Source organism: Pholcus phalangioides, unplaced genomic scaffold, assembly GCF_987345545.1.
Source record: "Pholcus phalangioides strain wild (caught in Gottingen) unplaced genomic scaffold, Ppha-v1.0 ptg000019l_1, whole genome shotgun sequence".
NCBI lineage: Eukaryota > Metazoa > Arthropoda > Arachnida > Araneae > Pholcidae > Pholcus > Pholcus phalangioides.
This window is the reverse complement of record NW_028301612.1, coordinates 7,797,626-7,818,960: the sequence shown is the minus strand read 5'-3', so window position 1 is coordinate 7,818,960 and position 21,335 is coordinate 7,797,626. Positions and strand designations below refer to the sequence as shown.

The following is a 21,335-nucleotide window of genomic DNA, read 5'->3' as shown; positions in this document are numbered from 1 at the left end:
CCCTCAGGCAAAGTGATGTTCTTGGGCCTTTACTTAGCTTGCTGCCATCCAACCAATTAACATTCATATTCTGTAAATTAATATTGTCAGATCTCATCATCACGTTTATTCCTATGCACTCGAAGCCTCCGGACCGTGTGTGACCTCAAGATCGTAGAAGGACGCTCGTCTGAACAGCATCATGGCACTCGGGTAAAGTATTGTTAAGGGACCTCTACCTAGCTGAAAAAATGTCCGCTTACTAATTCACATCGATAGCCTCGAAAATCATATCACCAAACATTATTACAACAAGGCTTTCTATGCACATGAAGCACGCCCCCCCCCCCTCGGAGTCTTTCCTGTTTATTCCAATGCAAGAAGACTTTCGGTCCTGCTTACAAGGGTGTCGTGCATGTGAAAAGTTTAGATACACCTTGGTCTCTGTGACGATTCCAAAATCGTCACTGAAGGAAACTTGGATCCACTGAAGTGTTAAGTCCAAGGCTGATGTCCTCTGAATCATACCAAAATCCAAAAAGTGTAGTCATTGGGCTGGGGAAAGCGGTTTTTCCCGTTTTAATTCATTATTTTCATATAAATTCGGGAAAAAAATGCATATACTACATGTTACTGCGAAAGCCCGAAATTGGCCAATACGCGACGGGGCCGACCACATCGCAAATTGACTAATTTTTATAGAATATTGACTAGACCAATGTCCGAAATTCGGGCATGCACCCTGTAAATTATCTTTATTTCGGACACCAGCGTATATTTGTTTCAAATTGTATTTTATAATTAACGATGCTAATTATAATTTTCCCCTCTTATCTTCCAGGTTCACTCTGGGCATGTTCCCGCAAAAAACTGCCAAAAAAACGTTTGCATGATGATATTTTCTTCATGACCATCATGAAAAGATAAATACATTACATACATACATACATTAATTTTTCTACACAGTTTCACCTTCATTATATAAATACCTTTATAATTCCTCTCCGGCCATCCCCATACAATGTAGATCATTACGTCAATTACACGAGTACCTATAGTAATTTCAATTGAAGTGCCAAGTGTTGTTACATGATTCTTTTCTTCTCCTCATTGTATACATCATTTTAATCATTATTTTCTTATATTTAAATGAAGACAAAGATTTTTGTTGTTTTTGGAATTTCTGTAAATATCCATATTTGACAATTCAAAAGGTATATATTGTTTCGATATATATATTTAAGAACTGTACATTTTATGAAAAAAAATGGCATTATTATTATATAAATTTATAGTTACATGCATATATTTTTGTTTCTCTATGTATATCTTTACGGAACATTGTATGTGTTCAAGAAAAATTTAGAATATGATTAATTGTGTGAGAAAATAAATTTACGTAACTTTTCAGAGATATACTTAAATGCGAGAAATTTATAACCAGATAAATATTAGTAAAATATTGGTGCTAATGCTAGTCTTAGTGAGAAATCAATATTTTCGATAACATTTTCTATATTTTGCGATTAATTTCTATTTGTTATTCATTCATAAACCATTCCAAATATATTATCTATATATATTTTTCTGGGTTGATTGACACTGACGTGTGTGTGTGTGTTCATTTACTCCTGCTATGATAACGTTCTAAACATGAGCGGAACCGTAGAGTTGTGTTATGAGATTACTATGGGACATTGTTTTTCAAACAAAACATAATGTTTTGATGGAGCAAATATATATAAGAATCATATACAATAAATTAACTCGTTAAGTTTTTCTACAATAATGAAAATGTATATCGATGCTTGTTTGTTATGGATTGAAAATCTGTTCTCTATTGACTTCATCTTCTGAAAAATTGAATTTATGTTAATGATATAAATTCATGGTAGTTATGATGTAAACTTTTCTCGTGAGGAACTTTCGTAGACTGATTACGTAATGCAAGACGCATATCTTTCTGTATTTCACTCCGAATATTTTTTCTAATGCAAGCTTTGCTTCAGATTCTTAGACACTGATTCTTCAAAGTCATGAAATATATTGCATAACTTTCAATTTTATCAAAAGTCGTGAAGACCAGTTAAGAGAATTTCTACTGAAATTTTGAATTATTTTTTCTGTTTCAAAAAAAAAAAATTGCACTGGTCATCACTGGTTGAAAAAAGCTGTGGCTTGTCCATGAAACACAAACTGTCTTTAAATTAAAGTTAATGTAGGAATTTGCTTCCAAAAAACCGCTGAAACATTACTTCCATGACAAGCATAATACGATTTTAACGCTAAAAATATGGTCGATACGAATCGTGTCTTTGATCCAAATCACTAATTAAAGTATTCACCATAATTCCAGAAACATAACAAGAATAGACGGATACCGGGTGTCCTGTAAGTTTTCATGAGGCCTTTATCTGATCAACCGTTTATCGCAGAAGTATAATTCTAATTTAAAAAGGAAAAAAAAAAACTCAAAATCTTATGAAGAAACAAGTTTCCAAAGAAACAAAATGTTTTTGTTGGTCTCAAGAGAGACAGGTAACAACTAATTGGAAGTTAGAAGACAGGCGGGAACGGTGGGAAAAAAATTTAGATATTTTATTCTATTACACACTGTATTTCCACTCTCGAAACTCGTACAGAATGATTACTGAACACATTTTGAGCGGTTTTTTCTTTTAAATTAGAATCATACCTCTACGACGAACGATTGATGAAATAAAGGCCGCATTCGGACTTACAGGACTCCCTGTCTCATATTGATTATCTGATCATGAGTATCAGGACACTTTCAATTTAAATAGATCTAATCAGTGACTATGTGACTGTTTCTCCTGATGCTCTGTGCCTAATTTCTTCATTGACATTCTGCCTTCATTTGCCCAACGCCCGAAACAGATTGGGTGTTCGAAATTTTTGTAAGAACAAAATATATTATTCTTTTTAATCAGGAGGGTTTGTGTGTCTCTATGAAATGTTTTACCCAGAACCTCCCCAAGTCAAAATCGAGCCCTGGTGATATGGACTCGGTTCAAGGGTCCTTTTACTTTGACAACCGTGTCATCATGTGACATTATAGACATATGTGCTCAAACCATAATGGGAGGTCATGAAATAACTTTGCTGATAAATACGACTTTTTGTTGCCGCAAAAACTAATGAAGCAAATGAAATTCGAGTTATAGGTGTTTCTACGTATGCGCTCAAAAAAAGAGCAAAGAAACAAAAGCGCATAGCTGTCTCGGTTACGGTTACAACAGCAAAATTTCGAAAAAGATTCAAATGATATCACTCATTTTTATGCATTGCAAAGTGATATTTGTAGTAAAAAACTATAAATGGCCCTGGAACTGTACCTTAAGCACCATAAACTCAGACAAAGAAACACGTGGAAATGAGAAATGCAGATCACATATGTGCCGCCAGAAGCTTATCCATCCAGAGGTTAGCTTTACAACCTCTTAAAAATATATATATATATTTGATTGTGTGTCCTGCGCACATTGCGTTTACGGTGCAACAGATACAGTTCCAATGGTTTCATGGTTTATATTCATTCAATATTCACGGTTTCACCTGTGCCGATCACTTAGCAATGCACAAAAGTTAGTCTTGCCATTAGGCTTTTTTCGAAATTTTGTTGCTGTAACAGCGAGAGCTATGTTTTTGTTTATGTACTCAACCTGAAGAGCATACTGTGAAACACCTATATCTCGAATTTCATTCGCATTCGTTGATTGTTGCAGCCACTAGGGGTCGTATATAGGCAAAGCTATATCATGGCCATCCTGTAGTGCTACGAAGGACCGTTTACCGTTTAACTGCTCTTGTCGTAGGTAGAAGTGAAATTAAGATTGGCTTTCTCAGCCTGACCCAAACCCTATCGAGCACATTTGGAATGATTTGACTAGTCAGCAGTGAGCCAGACCACAATTGATACTGGAAAAGGTCTCAGCCCTTCTGCATGAAGAAATGACTATTTCAAATCAAACATTTTAAAATGTGGCGGATATCGTCCTGGAAGAGTGACAACTTTGATCGTAACAAACTGGATGCCCAACGCATAGGCAGGATCCTCCCCCCACCCGGTTAAGAATTCGTTTTTTACTGCAAAATGGCGCTATAATCTCTGCTCTAAAACTCCTTCTTAAGTATGTCAATGCCATTTGTATGAGTCGGTAACTTGAAACGTCGAAGTGCCCGGATACTTATCATGATCAGATAGGGTGCGTGCAGATTGCTTGCTTTTTCTTACACGTATAAATAAAGGTGGTACGTCTTCGTCCGTCTCTTATGCCGAGAGACCAGGGCTTACCGAAAGAGCTTATCAATTAATTTCTAATTATTACATTAAAGTGCCTGATTATGAGAATGAAACACTCATTAAAACAGAAAAAGAACCATTAATTTTTTTCTCCGGTGCTATGAGCTTCTCCATATCTATTAAATCATTGAATTGGCTATTACATATTTATAAATTAATATTGGTTTTAGGAACCAATAACGACGAGCTTTCTTAGGATCAACGGAACGAAACATTACAAATTTTGGTAAATGAACACTCCTTGTTATGTAGACCGCGTCAAGACGCAAAAGAAATAAATGAGCAATGACTTCACATCTAGGTTCGAAAAAGGGCGAAATATTCAAATATGCGTTATAACGAAATCGCGCAGTAACGAGGGGGGCTAGTGTATGATATTAGTATCCGATTGATATTTTTGGAATTCTTAAAATTATATGTGGAAAAATTTTTTGATTGACCAAACCGGAGATGAAAATCATCTCATAATAGCGATTATTATGTGAATTAAACATTGTGATGAAAATATATAATGTTGTTTTAAAAATATTCCGCGTTAAATATTCTAATCTCGAAATTTTATTCTTTATTGTTTTAAATAACTACTGTGCATGAATTCTGATAATTCCTCTTCATATACTTGAAAGTAATATATTTAAATTAATGAAATGAGTTTCAAGGGAATTTCCGACCTTTTAACATGGTGAAAAACTATGCTCTAGTAGAATAAAATATTATTTAATATTGTATTTAAACATATTTAATATTGTGTGCGCTATCCTGTGGAATAAAATGTTTTACATATTTCTAATGGTTGTATAATTACATTTATTTTGGATAAATATATTTCATCATGTACGTATAGTCTTTAGTTTTTGTAATTGCATTTTTAATTAGGTTGCTGTATTTTGAAATATATGACATCCATATTTGTTACGGGCATCTTTTTCTCAGCCACCTCGTTGGGCATTTTGCCTGTTGTGGCCTTGTATTTGTGTTTGTATATGCTAATAACTTTGGTGTGGTTTACAGATCTGCAATAGTTATGTTTTGTTTTTTTTTTGCAAATTTCCATAAAAGTGCATTATTTACACAAGTAGCATTGCATAAATGATTGAATAAAAATTGATTCAAAATATATAAACAAAAGCATTCAGTTCATAAAACGGTGAAAAATATTTAAGATTTCATTGACTCAATCTTACTGCATCACTTTACGATCAAGGACGCAATATTACGTCGTTTATACTACAGTAGTAATAGTGCTATGATTTGTGCGAAGATTATACTTGTAGTGGAATCTCTCGATCAGGAGTGCAAAATTCTGTTTTGGATTTCAACCATGGCTGTCGCATCGCATTCAGTATCACTGGATCGAATGCCCGCTTCACATCGCTCGAGAACATCCTCGCTAATAGATGGCTATAGTTTCTTCAGCTGTAAATGTGCGAGTCCATGGTTGATGTCATGAGTATTTTCGGATTATTGTGGGAGGAGGAGGTCCCTGATCAAAAGTATTTGGAAATCACAATACTAGAGCATAATTTCTCATCATGTTAAATCATCATGGTCTCATCATGAAAAAGGAGACTTCTTAAATCGGGTGAAATTTTGAATTGATTCTGTTATCGCATCCGAATTTTACAAATTGTTATTTAATATATTAGAGATAATATCGATATGTATGGAATATGTTGACTATCGAAATGTTCAAAGTTTTCTCTAATATGTGTAAACAAAGTGAATATGTATGAAGTTTTAATTTTTTTTTTTATATTTGCCGTAAATTATCATTTTATGGAAATATCACTCATTCTGCTGCTTATGATCAACTGTAGGGCTGTTCTACTCGAACACTCTTAGTAAAACATCCTACATGGTAAATATATCAATTCTGGTCTTGGAAAATAGTGAAAATATTTTTTCAACGAGATGTCAACTAACAATCATGCATATTTAACGTCTGCCTGTTGTAATGAGCTTAAACGAGAGAGACACCAATCCTTCTATTATTTCGAGTATTTTGTAAATATATACAATACATAAATTACGAAAACAAATGAATTACTATTTCATGAACGAAAAAACATCCAAGTCTATTAGAAGGATTGTTATTCGATAACAATCGTTGTGATTATGCGATTATTTTGTTATCACTGATTTTGATTATTATAATGTGGTTCAAATGGCTTTAAAATGTACGTTACGGTTTATAATAGTAGAAACATTACTCATAGTAGACATTTAATTGAATTCTTGAATCCATCCATCTCGTTTGCTTGAATGTAACTTTTTACGTATAACAATAAATATTTGGTGTTATTTCGGGCATTTTTTTTATATTCGTTCGGCCTGAATACAAATTATGAAACATTATATGAATTGTTACGCGATTTGATGTGTATATCCTTCGTCTTTACTTTTTGGTCCATCATAAGATATAAAATAGGGTAATTACATCCTTTGTATAACGACAGTCTTTAAATATCGCTCTTTAATATCTTTATATATTCGCTAATGGAAGTTCAGCATGAAAAAAAAGAAGGTTCCTCCCATACATGAAAGACTTTTAAATTTCATGTCATGTTACGAAAAACTCGACGATGTTTTTAGAGAGAAAGAGAGGGAGCTTCGCTATCTCGCATGATAAGTGATAAACCGCGTGATGAAATAGCATTCATGTAATGAAGGAATATTCCCGATGTATCACTAAAATATAGTGAAAAAACAGGTACAAATAAATTCTCTTAAAGTAAAGTACCAATATTAGGAGGTTATAATAATGTAACTGTATTACTTTCCAATATAATATTGAAAAGGAATTAAATTTTCTGAAATTCGGAACATGCGTATTCACTATGTGAATCCATAAGCCATCTTTGTTTCTTTCAAACCGAGCACAAGTCTGGTCTATCGTCACGGGCAATTTACTACTGATCGAGTTGTGCCGGGAGTGGGACTGTGTGGGTACCCATCATAACCATCTGAGTAATAATACGAAAAAAAATGTTTTGAAAGACAAAAATCTAAATTTTTTAGGGAAAATAATCATGAATATGTCACATAATATATTAGAATTCACCGAATAGGCCATATCGTAGCCTGTATATGTCATCATAGAATACTAGTTTAGAAAATATTTTCGCGATTCATATAAACTCTAAGTAAGAGTTTTATATTTGTGTTTGTACATGAGCAATTATAGAGGGAGAAATATACGGTTCGAAGCAGGTTATTTGAGTAGCATCAGTGCCCTATGAGCTTCATGTATTTAGTGACCATGACCAACCATCGAGTTTAAGAAAAAAACGATGGGGAAATTATCAGAAAAATTGTATGTTACATTGTATAGAACAGTGTTTCCCAAAGTGAGCAATATCGCCCCCTGGCTGACGATGAAATAGTCTGGGGGCGGTAGCAACGATGGATTTAGTATAGCATCCTATGGGTGAATTCTCTTTTGATTTGGGGGCGAGGAGAAATTTATTTTTATTTATTTTTTTTTCGAGAAAGGGGGCGATGGAACAAAAAGTTTGGAAATCTATGGTCTATTACAATGTTCTTCAAACTCTTCTACAGCTGCGGACCGGTGGAAGCAATTGAACAATTTCGTTGACCGGCGGAATCGGGAGAAATAATGTGCGGACAGGCAAAAAATAAATGAATTTCAGAAAATGTTGGAGGACCATAGAAAAAATATATATACAGGGTGATTCAAAAATAATAATCGGATTTCAAAGTAATGTTTTAAAAAGTATTACAGATAGCAAAATGTAGCATACCTAGTAATCAGCGGAGACATTTCAGGTTTTTTCCCCCACTTATGTGTGCCGCTCACAAACCGATGCGGCATGCCAATATTGAAGTTCGTAGAAGAGGTGGTAATTCGGTTCTTCAGCTCGTTCAAAGTAGCTGGCTGTGGAGGCACGTACACAGCGTCTTTATAATATAACCCCCAAAGGAAACAAAAATCACAAAACAAATTGTAAAAGTTTGGGAGACCTTAGAAGCTAGTCTGATGGTACATCGATTACGCTTCATATTTTCTTCGGTGCATTAGTTTCACTGAAAAAAGCGATGAAGAGATGTCGCATATTCAAAAACACAAAACACTTTTTGAATATTGAATGGGGAGAGATAAGTATTTCACCTTTGCTTCTTCATACCCCGTTTACTGTTAAACAGTACAATTGATATGTTTCAAGTTATATATATATATATTTTTTTTAAACTCGATGATTATTTTTGAATCACCCCATATATAAATGAGATAAAATAAATGAGAGGATCGTTAAAAAGTTTTCACGGACCGGCACCTGTCCGCTGACCAGCAGTTAAAGAACACGGGTCTAGAAAATGGTTCTAAAGTCTTTCAACACACGACACCACTTCTTTTTCACTCAAGACGATAGAATATATTCAGAAATTAATTTCAAAAACAATCCCTTCTATATCACAAAATATCATCTATTTCTATATCACGTATTTTATGAGCAACAACTCGTCCATACACTAGACAAAAAACAACCATTGTTGAATTGCTATACTATTTACGACAGCAAAAGAAGGACACGAATCATGACGTCCCGATGCCATAATGTTTAGAATAGAAATAAAACAGCCAATGGGCCTAAAGAACAATGTATAAGCAAATATAATAAACAACTATTTTTGATAGGATCCGGGATTCTTTCTCATTCGAATGCACTTTCTCTGCTTGTTTTCCATTGAAAATCCATCCAAGATTGATATTTCCAATGGGGGAAAAAATACATGTACAATATATTATTACTATGAAAATTTCGAATTTAGTGGTAATATTTCGAGGACATGGTATAGAAGTTATATTATTGGAAAATAATATTTAACAAAAGTTAAAAACTGCCAAAAAGTATCTTTATAGCACTCCGTTCTGAGCTTCCGTTGGTAGAGTAGTAAGTAATTACTCGTACTGGCTAGTTTTTTGGACTGGAGATAGTATATATGTGTCATGAAAATATATATGTATGTATGTGCAATGGCACCGTATTTGCTCAAAGATAATTCATCTATATGTATGTAGTGGTGAATACACATTTATCTGTAGTTTGTGGTCGTGTTCAGTAGAAAAATGAAATTATCATCAAATCGGCCAATCTTATCCACAAGGTTCAAAGTTTGTAATTAGATTTTTTTTAGATGTAATATGTGAATATATATAATGTAATATTGTACATAAATTATCGAGTAGTATGTAGATGTGTATAATGTGTGAATATAGTATAAATCGCTTTCACTGCGATGGAAAATGGTACAAAATTTGTAAAAGTTATATATACAACGTTGTATATTACTTTACATACATTTTCATGCCACTCTTATTGTTGAATCATTGTTTATTTTTCAACCGTTAGTCTTGGAGGGAAAACTTAAAATTAGGAAAACAGGGCTTTGTATATCTCGGACGCCATCCTTTGAGTCATTTTACCCTTTCACTACTAACCGTACTTCAAAGTACTAGTGATTTTTTAACCCACGTAACATCCCTTACATACGTTATTGGGTGTTAGTACAGTATTTTGAAGTATAAAGGCTTTATGAGTACCAGATACAGGGCCGGAACTAGAGGAGACACAGAGGCAACTGCTGGGAAGGCAGAATTTAGGGGGCGGCAGTTTTAGGTGGGAACAACACCGTTATATTGTCATCGAATTTTGAGGTGGGGGGGGGGGCGACCAAATAATGTTTGCCCCGGGCAGCAGAAATCCTAGTTACGGCCCTGACCAGATGACAGCACAAGTGTGGGACTAAACTTTTTTTCAAATTCATTTTCATCAAAAGCATCCCTAACAACTACCGATGTGGTATTGAATGAAGTATCAATGAGGTCTAGGATCACGTCAGTTCTTGGATATGGATTTTTATAAATCCTTTTCAGCCCTTTAGGCTTCGCTGAAACGATGCGTTTCTTGAAGAATAAGCTTAAAAATCATCATTTGGCCATTTTCGGTCATAAGAAGATATTTGTTCTCTATATAACGTGGGAATGCGGGGTAAAAAAAATAGCATCAAAATTTGATGGTTTTTTTTTAAATTTCCGAAGTATATATTTTTTTGGCTCAAACGACTTTTACTTGCGTTTTTTTATAATTTGACGTTTCCTACAAGATTAACGGTTAAGGAATCAGCTATTGGTCGACGATAAGTGTGATTGCAAAAACTCATTCTGATATTAAAAACATAAATTTAAATTTATTTCATACACAGTATATTTGTATATATTGATTATTTATTGCTGTGCATGGAGAAAATTTAACATTGTCTTGATGGAAATATTGATATAAATATTTAATCCGAAGAAACGTAAAAAATTTCATGAAAAATCCAGATTTTTCTTTTAATACTTATAATACATAAACATATCTCTTTTTCCTTAGGACCTTCCATCATGTATTAAGACTTCCATACTTTACTCTTATAGACTAATAATACATATTATCAGTCTCTATGATTCTACCTGTCTATCTTTTTCTTCAAAAATTTGGGAAAGATTTTAACGAATGACTTCTTTAAGTAACAACTTTTCCCACATACTCAATTACATTATAATTTATTCAATAATCGATATTCATACGCATACATAAAATATATGTATATTTCTATAAGGTGCTTATTCAGTTGCGTTCGTCGTCCATGGTAATTATTGTAAATAATTAACGCGTTAAATAAGTCAATTTCGAATCATAAAATTGTAATTAAGAGTCATTGTATAGGTATAGTCGGTCAGTTACAAAAAATTAACATGCATATCGGAGAGAGATTTTGTTGATAATATACATTTTGTATTGTGATCATATACAGATGAAGAAACCGGTTCGAAATATTATTATAAGATTATTATTAGTGTTTCATATATTTGCCTCTTTTTTTTTTTTCTGTTCATATCAATAATATAATTGTTGTTGTTAAGTTTTGAACTGTGTATGTCTTGTGGCATGTATAATATAATAAATAAAAAATTGAGTTAATGTTGAAATAATAATGATACCTCTGCGATGTAAATTTCCAAAATTTGTAGTAGAAAAACGAGAGATATTTAATTGAAATAATAATGTGATTATTGGCAAATCGATATCGTGTTTGATCTTTAATTAAAAATGTTTTGTCGATATCTGTGATTAAACATTTGATTAAACGAATGGTTATAACACTGTGATTTGACTTGATTTTCTTATGGTTATAGTATAATCATTATACACTGAAGAGCCAAAGAAACTGGCCCACCTGCCTAATATCGTGTAGGGCCCCGCGAGGACGCAGAAGTGCCGCAACACGACGTGGCATGGACTCGACTAATGTCTGAAGTAGTGCTGGAGGTAATTGACACCATGAATCCTGCAGGGCTGTCCATAAATCCGTAGGAGTAAGAGGGGGTGGAGATCTCTTCTGAACAGCACGTTGCAAGGCATCACAGATATGTTCAATAATGTTCATGTCTGGGGATTTAGGTGGCCAGCGGAAGTGTCTAAAGTCAGAAGAGTGTTCCTGGAGCCACTTTGTAGCAATTCTGGACGTGTGGGGTGTCGCATTGTCCTGCTGAAATTGTCCAAGTCCGTCGGAATGCACATTGGACATGAATAGGTGCAGGTGATCAGACAGGATGCTCACGTACCTGTCACCTGTCAGAGTCGTATCCAGACGCATCAGGGGTCCCATATCACGCCAACTGCACACGCCCCATACCATCACAGAGACTCCACCAGCTTGAACAGTCCCCTGTTGACATGTAGGGTCCATGGATTCATGAGGTTGTCTCCATACCCGTACACGTCCATCAGCTCGAAGCAATTGGAACCGACACTCGTCAGACGAGGCAACGCGTTTCCAGTCCTCAACAGTCCAATGTCGGTGTTGTCGGGCCCAGGCGAGGCGTAAAGCTTTGTGTCGTGCAGTCATCAAGGGTGCACGCCATATCGATGATGTTTCGTTGAATGGTTCGCACGCTGACACTTGTTGATGGCCCAGCATTGAAATCTGCAGCAATTTGCGGAAGGGTTGCGCGTCTGTCACGTTTAATGATTCTCGTCAGTCGTCGTTGGTCCCGTTCTTGCATGATCTTTTTCCGGCCGCAGCGATGTCGTAGATTTAATGTTTTACCGGATTCCCGATATTCACGGTACACTCGTGAAATGGTCGTACGTGAAAATCCAAATTTCATCGCTACCTCGGAGATGCCATGTCCCATCTCTCGTGCACCGACTATAACACCACGTTCAAACTCACTTAAATCTCGATAACCTGCCATTGTAGCAGCAGTAACCGATCTAACAACTATGTCAGACACTTGTTGTGTTATACAGGCGTTGCCGACCGCAGCGCCGTACTTTGATTGGTTCCATATCTCTTTATTTGCATACGCATGCCTGTACCATTTTTTTTGGCTCTTCAGTTTATGTATTCATTCACATTTGTTCTGAATATAGTTTACAAATGCAAAGCCCGCAACAGATAAAATGGTCAACGAGGTGGTTGAAAAAAGATACCAATGTCGAATACATATCGACGAATAATAATGTCGAAATCTAAACTATATCAGAAATTAAACAACCCAATAAGAGCAAAATAAAAACCAATAATTACGAAAACATAATAAGCATACTGCCCATAAGAAATTATGACTGTCTCATCTAACAAAGAAACGCTCCCAAGCTAAACTCAGAGAATTCGACGAAAATGTTACAGGCGTTAGTAGATGGCTCAAAATATGTACTGCGGAAAAAGAAGTAGCAGTGGAATTAGAAGAGGAGGGCCTCCAAAAAATGGCTCGGGGATCCATGATGTTCTTCAGTCAGCCACCTCGTTGGGCAATTTGCCTGTTGTGGCGTTGTATTTGTATTTGTAAATTAATGTTGGAAATTGGGTCTGGGATGCCAAACTCGTACAGTTAGCATCAATTGGCGACTTTGCGTTCTTGAAAATTAACGAAAACATCTAATGCGTTTATACTATCAAAAGTGCTTTATGCTGTATTTAGAGGCGTTAATATTTGAAAAATACCTTCTTAAAAGTACCACTCGAAAACCAGAATATGCAGATTAGATGCGTCAGTACTATCTTGCATAGTTTACAACACATATAATTGATTACAATTGATTCAGGTCGAATGAAAGGGTTAATTTCTTTATGAATTGCAAGTGTTACAAATATGAGGCTCATTCAAGAAATGCCTAAAGCAGAAACTTATTTTACACCAGCTACAGCGAGCGAATATTTTTGATGCACAGTTTTGCTTCCAGCAATTAAGTGCGTTGTTTTCAATAAATATGAAATCAGCAGAATTCTCGCAATACCCAGGATGCATTTCAGTGTATGAGCATGCATGCCATGAATATTTCCACATGTTGACGTAGCGTGGTGAAGAAAGCTGGTTATGTGCAATGGATTGTACTTTAAACATATTGTCTCGATGAAAACAAATCGATTCGTGTATTTGTTCAATCATAAGTAAAATCTGAAAATTTTCACTTTTGTCAACCGATGACTCAAAAAATCCAGAGTCTTCTACTTCATCACTAAACATTTCGCAAATAGATTCAGGTTCTTTCAAAATTTCCATTATTTTATTTTTTATTTAATCCAATGGAATTTGCAGTTGTGCTTCATTTTCCGCCATTGGCGACTTTTCTGTAATTTTATCAGTATTTGGCAACTTTCCTCACTTTTGTCATCATTTTTGGCGATAAATGGCGATGTCCAGTATTTTTCCGTATTTTAAATCCCAACTTCCCGTATTTCTCATAGAAAGAAGAAATATGGTCAGCGTAGGTATAATACTATGCAGTTTAAATAACGGTGTAGCAAAGAACTAGACCTGACCACATATGAGACGGAGAGCAGCGCGTAAAATGGTAATTATAGGTAAACATAAAAACTAAGGTAAAATTTATTCTTCTCCGTTGCGAAAAAGAAATTTGTCCCATAACGGCTTGATGAAAACTCGTTGAAATGTCTTGCATTAAATTCCTTCTTTCATTGAAAAATTACACTTGACCATTATCCAAGGCTGATGTCACGCTCCGCTTATCCATACGAAGGTTTTTAACAGCTGATAGGAAGACAACTTTTAACAACGTTTTGGTGGCAATTGGTTGTCCGTATTTTAACTTAAATAGGGTTTGACTTTCCCGTATTTTTCTCGAGTAAGTGTGGTCAAATTGAATTCAATCGATGTTAATGAGTGAAAAACCGGCTACAGAAAACGGTCTAGAGCAGTTCAAAAGATGGCAGTGTGACAAATATAATCCAACAGAAAAAAAGGTTTGGATGGCAATAACCATAGGTAGTTCTCAGCTCTGTCTGAAACAATTTCACAATTCTAGTTAAGAAAGCTTCAATATTGATTGGTAACTGGATTCCATTCGGACATTGCCCATTCGAAATGCATGCCGACTGATATGTTCTTCCGTTTCTCAACCGTCAAGATTTAATCTCCCTTTTTTTAACACGAGGAAATAGCACAAAATAATAAAACAAATTCACCAAGAGATCCCGTGGATCTGTACTGATGAACACGAAGTATCGATGAGTAATTACAATACAATTTCAAGGACAGAACGAACATAAAAAAAAAAAGAGGGGGGGGGGAAATGTTGATAGTTATATCGAAGTAATTCTGCATCTGTGAGCAATTATACAATTAGAATACAATACAACATTTCAGATATACAGTATGTCTTCATATACATTATAAATGAAGATTATGGAATGCTAGATTGATGCGAGAATTGTTCAGCGACTTCGACATGTGGAGGCAAACAGCAGGAAGTGTACTTAGACATTTAGAAAATTCGATTTAGCACTGATCGATAGAGCTCTGTTTTTGTTGTTTTCCTTGTTTTTTAAAAATGATCGTTGATGTTAGCTATTGAAAAAAGGTAATTTTTTAAACGCTTTTTCAGTAACGGTATTGAAGGAGGAAAAAGAATATCATGCGGCAGTTTGTTATAAAATTTCGGAATAAGATATGTAAAATGGTTTTTCTTCACTGTTTTATGTATCAAGGGGATATTAAGAATGTTATTGTATCTATTTGATGTCCTTGATAAATTAAGAGGGAGACTATGTTGTTTTTTATGAAGTAGGAGAATCGATTTATAAAAATATAAATACCGCAAAGGGAGTATGTTAAGTTGCCGGTAGAGATCAAATGACGGAGTTGAGTAATTGTCAGTTAGTGATCGGATTATTTTCTTTTGGATCTGGATGATGGGTCGCAACGTATTGATGTAATCACTGCCCCAAACAGTTAGTCCATATAATAGATGAGAATGAAAAAGGGAATAATAATATGACAGCAAAAAATGAGTATTTAGATAATGTTTTAGATAATAAAATTTATAAACTATAAAACAAAGTTTTGATTGGATATGTTTTACATGGGACTTCCATTTAAAATTTCGATCTATAACAATACCTAGGTATTTAATGGAGCTTACTTGTTCTAATGGAGTACAGGTACATAAAAGATCAGTAGGACAGTTTTTATTATGAAAAATGAGGTTACAGTTATCGAAATTAGTGAGGTTTGAGAAACTAATGTATTTTGTTTTTAGAATGTTTATTTCGAGATCATTTGATCGAAACCAATTTCGGACTTTGATGAAATCATTGTTAATAATATGATCCAATGATTGATGATCATTCCCAGAATAAAGAAGTACAGTGTCATCCGCAAATGTGATTATTTTGGCATTTAGTTCAAGGTTACAGAAATCATTAATATAGATAGTAAAAAGCAACGGTCCCAAAGTAGTTCCTTGTGGAATTCCTCTGTGCATGTTCACTGGACTACTAATAAGCTTACCACACTTAACAGATTGAGATCTATTATTAAGATAGGATTCAAATAATTTATAAGCAGTACCTCTAATACCATATGTGTGCAATTTAGCAAGCAATATATTGTGATTGATGCTGTCAAAACATTTTCGTATATCAAGAAAAATTGCTATTGTTTGTTTTGAGTTATCTAAGCTATCAACCACAAATTTGCTAAATTCGATTAGTGCAGTTTCAGTGCTTTTGTTTGGCAGGAAACCATGTTGATTTTCTGAGAAAAAATTATTAGCATTTAAAAACGAGTATAATCTACATTTTAAGATAGATTCCAATATTTTGGTTGTCGTACTGAGAACTGAGACTGGTCTATAATTGCTGAGGTCATTCTTGTCACCGGTTTTATAGATAGGGGTAATGATTGCTTTTTTGAGTGATTCTGGGAAAACACCACTTTGAAAACAATTATTAACTAGATCAGAGAATACCTGAATGACGCTGTCAGGAAATCGCTTCCAAACTTTTGAGTTCATTGCATCGATGGAAGATACAGAGTTTTTTAGTTTGTTAATAATTTTCTTTATTTCAAAAATATTAGTTGAAGAAAGAAAAATTGAATTTTGAAAACCACGTACGTAGTTTTTATAGTCATCCATGGAAACTACAGTATTTCTTCCAATACTATTGAAATACAAGTTAAATTGATTGGCAAGAATCAGAGGTTCAACATTTTCTGGAAGTACATTCTCTTTATGCTCAGTGCCTAATATTCTGTTAACAAACTTCCAACGCTCAGTATTGTTACGACATTCCGAGAACTTGAAAGAGTAGTACTGTTTTTTAGATTGCTTTATTTTAGATTTGATTCTTGATTTTATATTTCTACTAGGGGGGCTCTGCCCCCTTCCGCCTTTGGCGGCCAACCACCCCCCCCCCCCACTTCTCTCCCGGACATATCTTGTTTATTTCGTCCCACTTCATCAGCGTGCTATGGAAAAGGGGAAAGGGACGTGTGAAAGCACCAGCCTACTGAAGAAGCGAATTTTAATGAAAATAATAATAAAGCAACAAAAAACAAATGAGATTCATCAAGTATCCCCAGAAAACTTCGCCATGGGGGTCCCCAGATTCAATTCGCTGAATTTCAGTGGGGCCCCACACTGGATATATCTTGGGCTACCGATGTGTTGCAAATTTTACAATGTTAAACCACAAAAATCAATGAGATACATTCAGGGGCACCGAATTACAACCTGCCAACATTTCCATGAAGCCCTGACCTGCAAGCTTGTCGGACACCCCCCTGTGAGAATTTTTCATTTTTATCAATTTTACAACGAATAAACTCCAGGGCCCACATCCAGTAGCGGGGACACAATACGCAGATTTTTAGTGGGGCCCCAGACTGGCTATATCTCGGGTTTCGGCTGTGGCAAATTCTACAACAGAAAAGAATGAGATTCATCCAGGGCCCCCAAAATCAAACCTGTAAACATGTGGCCCCCCGACTTGGAAGCTTGTCGGTCATCCCCCGGTGCGAGTGCCATGAAAAATGTTCATTTGTATTCGTTTTACGAACGAATAAAATCCAGGGCCCCCAAACAATTACCCGGGACACCAATTCACATACTTTTGGTGGGGCCCCAGACTGGCTTTATCTCGGGCTTCGGCTGTTGCAAATTCTACAACAGAAAATAATGAGATTCATCCAGGGCCCCCAAAATGAAACATGTAAACATAGGGCCCCCGACTTGGAAGCTTGTCGGTCATCCCCCGGAGCGAGTGCCATGAAAAATTTTCATTTGTATTCGTTTTACCAACGAATAAAATCCAGGGCCCCCAAAATGAAACCTGTAAACATGGGGCCCCCGACTTGGAAGCTTGTCGGTCATCCCCCGGAGCGAGTGCCATGAAAAATTTCCATTTGTATTCGTTTTACCAACGAATAAAATCCAGGGCCCCCAACCAATTACCCGGGACACCAATTCGCATACTTTTGGTGGGGCCCCAGACTGGCTTTATCTCGGGCTTCCGCTGTTGCGAATTCTACAACAGAAAAGAATGAGATTCGTCCAGGGCCCCAAAATGAAACCTGTAAACATGGGGCCCCCGACTTGGAAGCTTGTCGGTCATCCCCCGGTGCGAGTGCTATGAAAAATTTTCATTTGTATTCGTTTTACCAACAAATAAAATCCAGGGCACCCAAAATGAAACCTGTAAACATGGGCCCCGACTTGGAAGCTTGTCGGCCATCCCACGGAGCGAGTACCATGAAAAATTTTCATTTGTATTCGTTTTACCAACGAATAAAATCCAGGACCCCCCAACCAATTACCCGGGACACCAATTCGCATACTTTTGGTGGGGCCCCAGACTGGATATATCTTTTGCTTCCGCTATCGAAATTTTTCAACGTTAAAGCAGCAAGAAAACAATGAGATCCATCAAGAGCCCCTGGAAATGAAAACTTTTTACTTATACGTGAAATCTTCCCCGGGTACCCCGACCCTGTGTTGGGAGCACTGCTGTTGTGTGTGTATATTATAATATTATACATATATATACCTCTCGGCATGGACCTCCCCCCGCACAAAGGAAGGGCTGACAGGGGCCACAACGATTCTTATCACACTTTTCGATTTTTCACACTATAAATTAATCACAGAGGGGCCCCTGAAAAGCTGGTTTGGGGGGCTCGAAATCTAAATTCCAGCCTAAGGGCTCTGCTGTAGGATGTAGGAGCCTCTTGGTACATGCACATAACATGGTCCCGATGGGTCAAATGGGTCCCGATATGTGAATATCGATCCAATATCGATATATGATATATGATATCATATCGATATATGAATATATGAATATGAATGTACGATATATGAATGTACGATATATGAATGTACGATATATGAATGTGAATATCGATATATGAATCGAACCCACTTCCGTAACAGATTTCCGTCACTCAAAAATTTCACCCACTTCCGTCACTCGGTTGCTTAGCAACAGGCCCTTTTCGAGTTTGTTTGTGATTTTATATTATAGAATAGATATGCAGTTTCTATAGAGAGGTCATACGGATATTTTCTTGTTTTTATGTAAAGTTGTTGTTTTGTCTTAATCAAATTGCAAATTTCGCCTGTAACCCATGGTTTACCGATCTTCTTCCTTGAAACAATTATTCGGTCACTGGAATGATTTTGGACAATGACATTCATGGTGGATAAAAAATTATCAAAATCTTTTTCGGGATGAGTGTGATCGAATCGAAATTCATAATTTTGGAGAAAATTTGACATATCAGTATACCGAATAATTTTCATTTTCCTATGTATCGCCGCTGTGGTGGTCGAGTGGTTATAATGCCGGACTCGTGATGCGAGGATCCGGGTTCGAACCCCACAGTGGTGGTCGGCTGAAGTTGGTTTTCTGTGGTTCCCAACTTCAAGGCGCAAATGCGAGCCGATCTCCCCGTTAAAAAGTCTCGCCACAGAGAGCAACAGTCCTACAACGATAAATCATCCAATCATAACACTTCACTCATAGTTAGTAAAACTGGGGGCAGATGACAGCACTACACATAACAAGCATTACACATAAACAAAACTTTACGTCAGGTTGCACTACACGTACACGCACATTCCCGCATGTACCGATTCGTTGGGGGTTCCGGGGGGGTGCATGTGTGGTGTAGCAGTAGTAGGTAGGGGCTCGGGGATCCAGGATGTTCTTAAGTCAGCCACCTCGTTGGGCAATTTGCCTGTTGTGGCTTTGTATTTGTATAGTTTGACTTATTTTATCTAATATTGGGGTGGCAAAGTGAAGTTTACAAACGATCGGAAAATGGTCAGTTATATCTGTGTCAACTATTGATGAATAGTATTTGGTAATATTAGTTGAGTGACGTAGATAAATATGATCAATACAACTATCAGAAAGAGGCCTAGTTTTATCAGTAATTAAGGGGAGGAAACCATGTCCCGACAACATATTCATGTAATCTAGATCGTCATTATTGGGTTTTAATATGTTAATATTGATGTCACCTACCAATAGGACATTTTTAGATTTTGTATTCATTAATATAGAGTCAAGTTCTTCAACAAATTCTGATTTTGAAAATGAGTGTGATCGATATAAACAAAGAATAGTTAATTTGAGTGATGGCTGGTTAATGCCAATCACCTCAGCTGTTTCCATTGCGATTGACGTAATGTTATTATAATTTAAAGATTTATTTGTGTACACCAATATGCCTCCTGAATTATTGTAATTTCTACAGCATGGGAATAAATCAAAACCTGATATTTTATAAAGGTCAGACTCTACATCAAAAATCCACACCTCCGAGAGAATTATAATATCTATATGATCAACACAACTACTTATAAATGACATAAAATGGTCAAAATTGGCCCTGACGCTTCTTATATTCAAGTGAAAAACCTTAAAATTTGATATATTACTAATATTGTTACGTTGAATATCGTGAATAACGGAAAGAAACCTTTCTAGATCCTCCAAGGTGCTCATTTTGAGATTTAAATTTTCGTTACTATTAATTGACATGAGATAAGTCATCTACATGACTGATTTTGAACACCCCGGAGTCATCTGTTTTACGCATAAAAACTTTACCGTCACGAATCCAACAATACACGAAGTTGTGTTGTTGCTTATGTTGTTTAGAATGATAAAACACATTTTTCATGTATGGGCTCAAATGTTCATTAAAATAAACTGGTGTGGGTCGTAGTCTGCTGTCGATCGAAGACGCTTTCAGTTTCTTAGATTTTGCCGACTTGAGAAAATTGTCACGATTAGATTTTTTTATCGAACTGAATTATGATCGGCTTTATTTTATCTTTCATCTTCGTAGGCACTCGATGTATAACTGTAATATTGCCCACCAGATCACTTTGCACCTGATCAGCTATTCTTGCCTTCAATTCAATCACATCCTCATTTTCAGTCTCTGGAAGGCCTTGGATCTCAATGTTACAGCGACGGGAATCTTGTTGTAGTTCACCAATTTCAATCTGAAGTTTCTTGACTTCAGTTTTTAGCTCAGAATTTTCCGATGACAGTTCTTGTTGCTTTGTTTGTAGCTCAAGTAATTGGGATTGATAGTGCTTGTTTTGGTCACTCAGTTCTTTGAATTGGCAGCACATGTATGATTTCAGTGATTGTATGTTAGCATAGAATGCTTCACTTATTCCGTTCACGATCTCTCTTATATCAC

At 35.9% G+C, this 21,335-nt stretch overlaps 1 protein-coding gene across 3 annotated transcripts in view; it reads left to right on the top strand.

The window, feature by feature from the left end:
• LOC149071182 (uncharacterized) overlaps window positions 1–1,241 on the top strand; it is a 171,603-nt gene extending 170,362 nt beyond the window's left edge. For all 3 annotated transcript variants that reach the window (XM_089248216.1, XM_089248215.1, XM_089248217.1), the window contains exon 13: window positions 821–1,241. The gene's annotated coding sequence lies outside the window, so the exon portion shown is untranslated. The remainder of the gene's footprint in view (window positions 1–820) is intronic.
• Window positions 1,242–21,335: the final 20,094 nt, after the last annotated feature.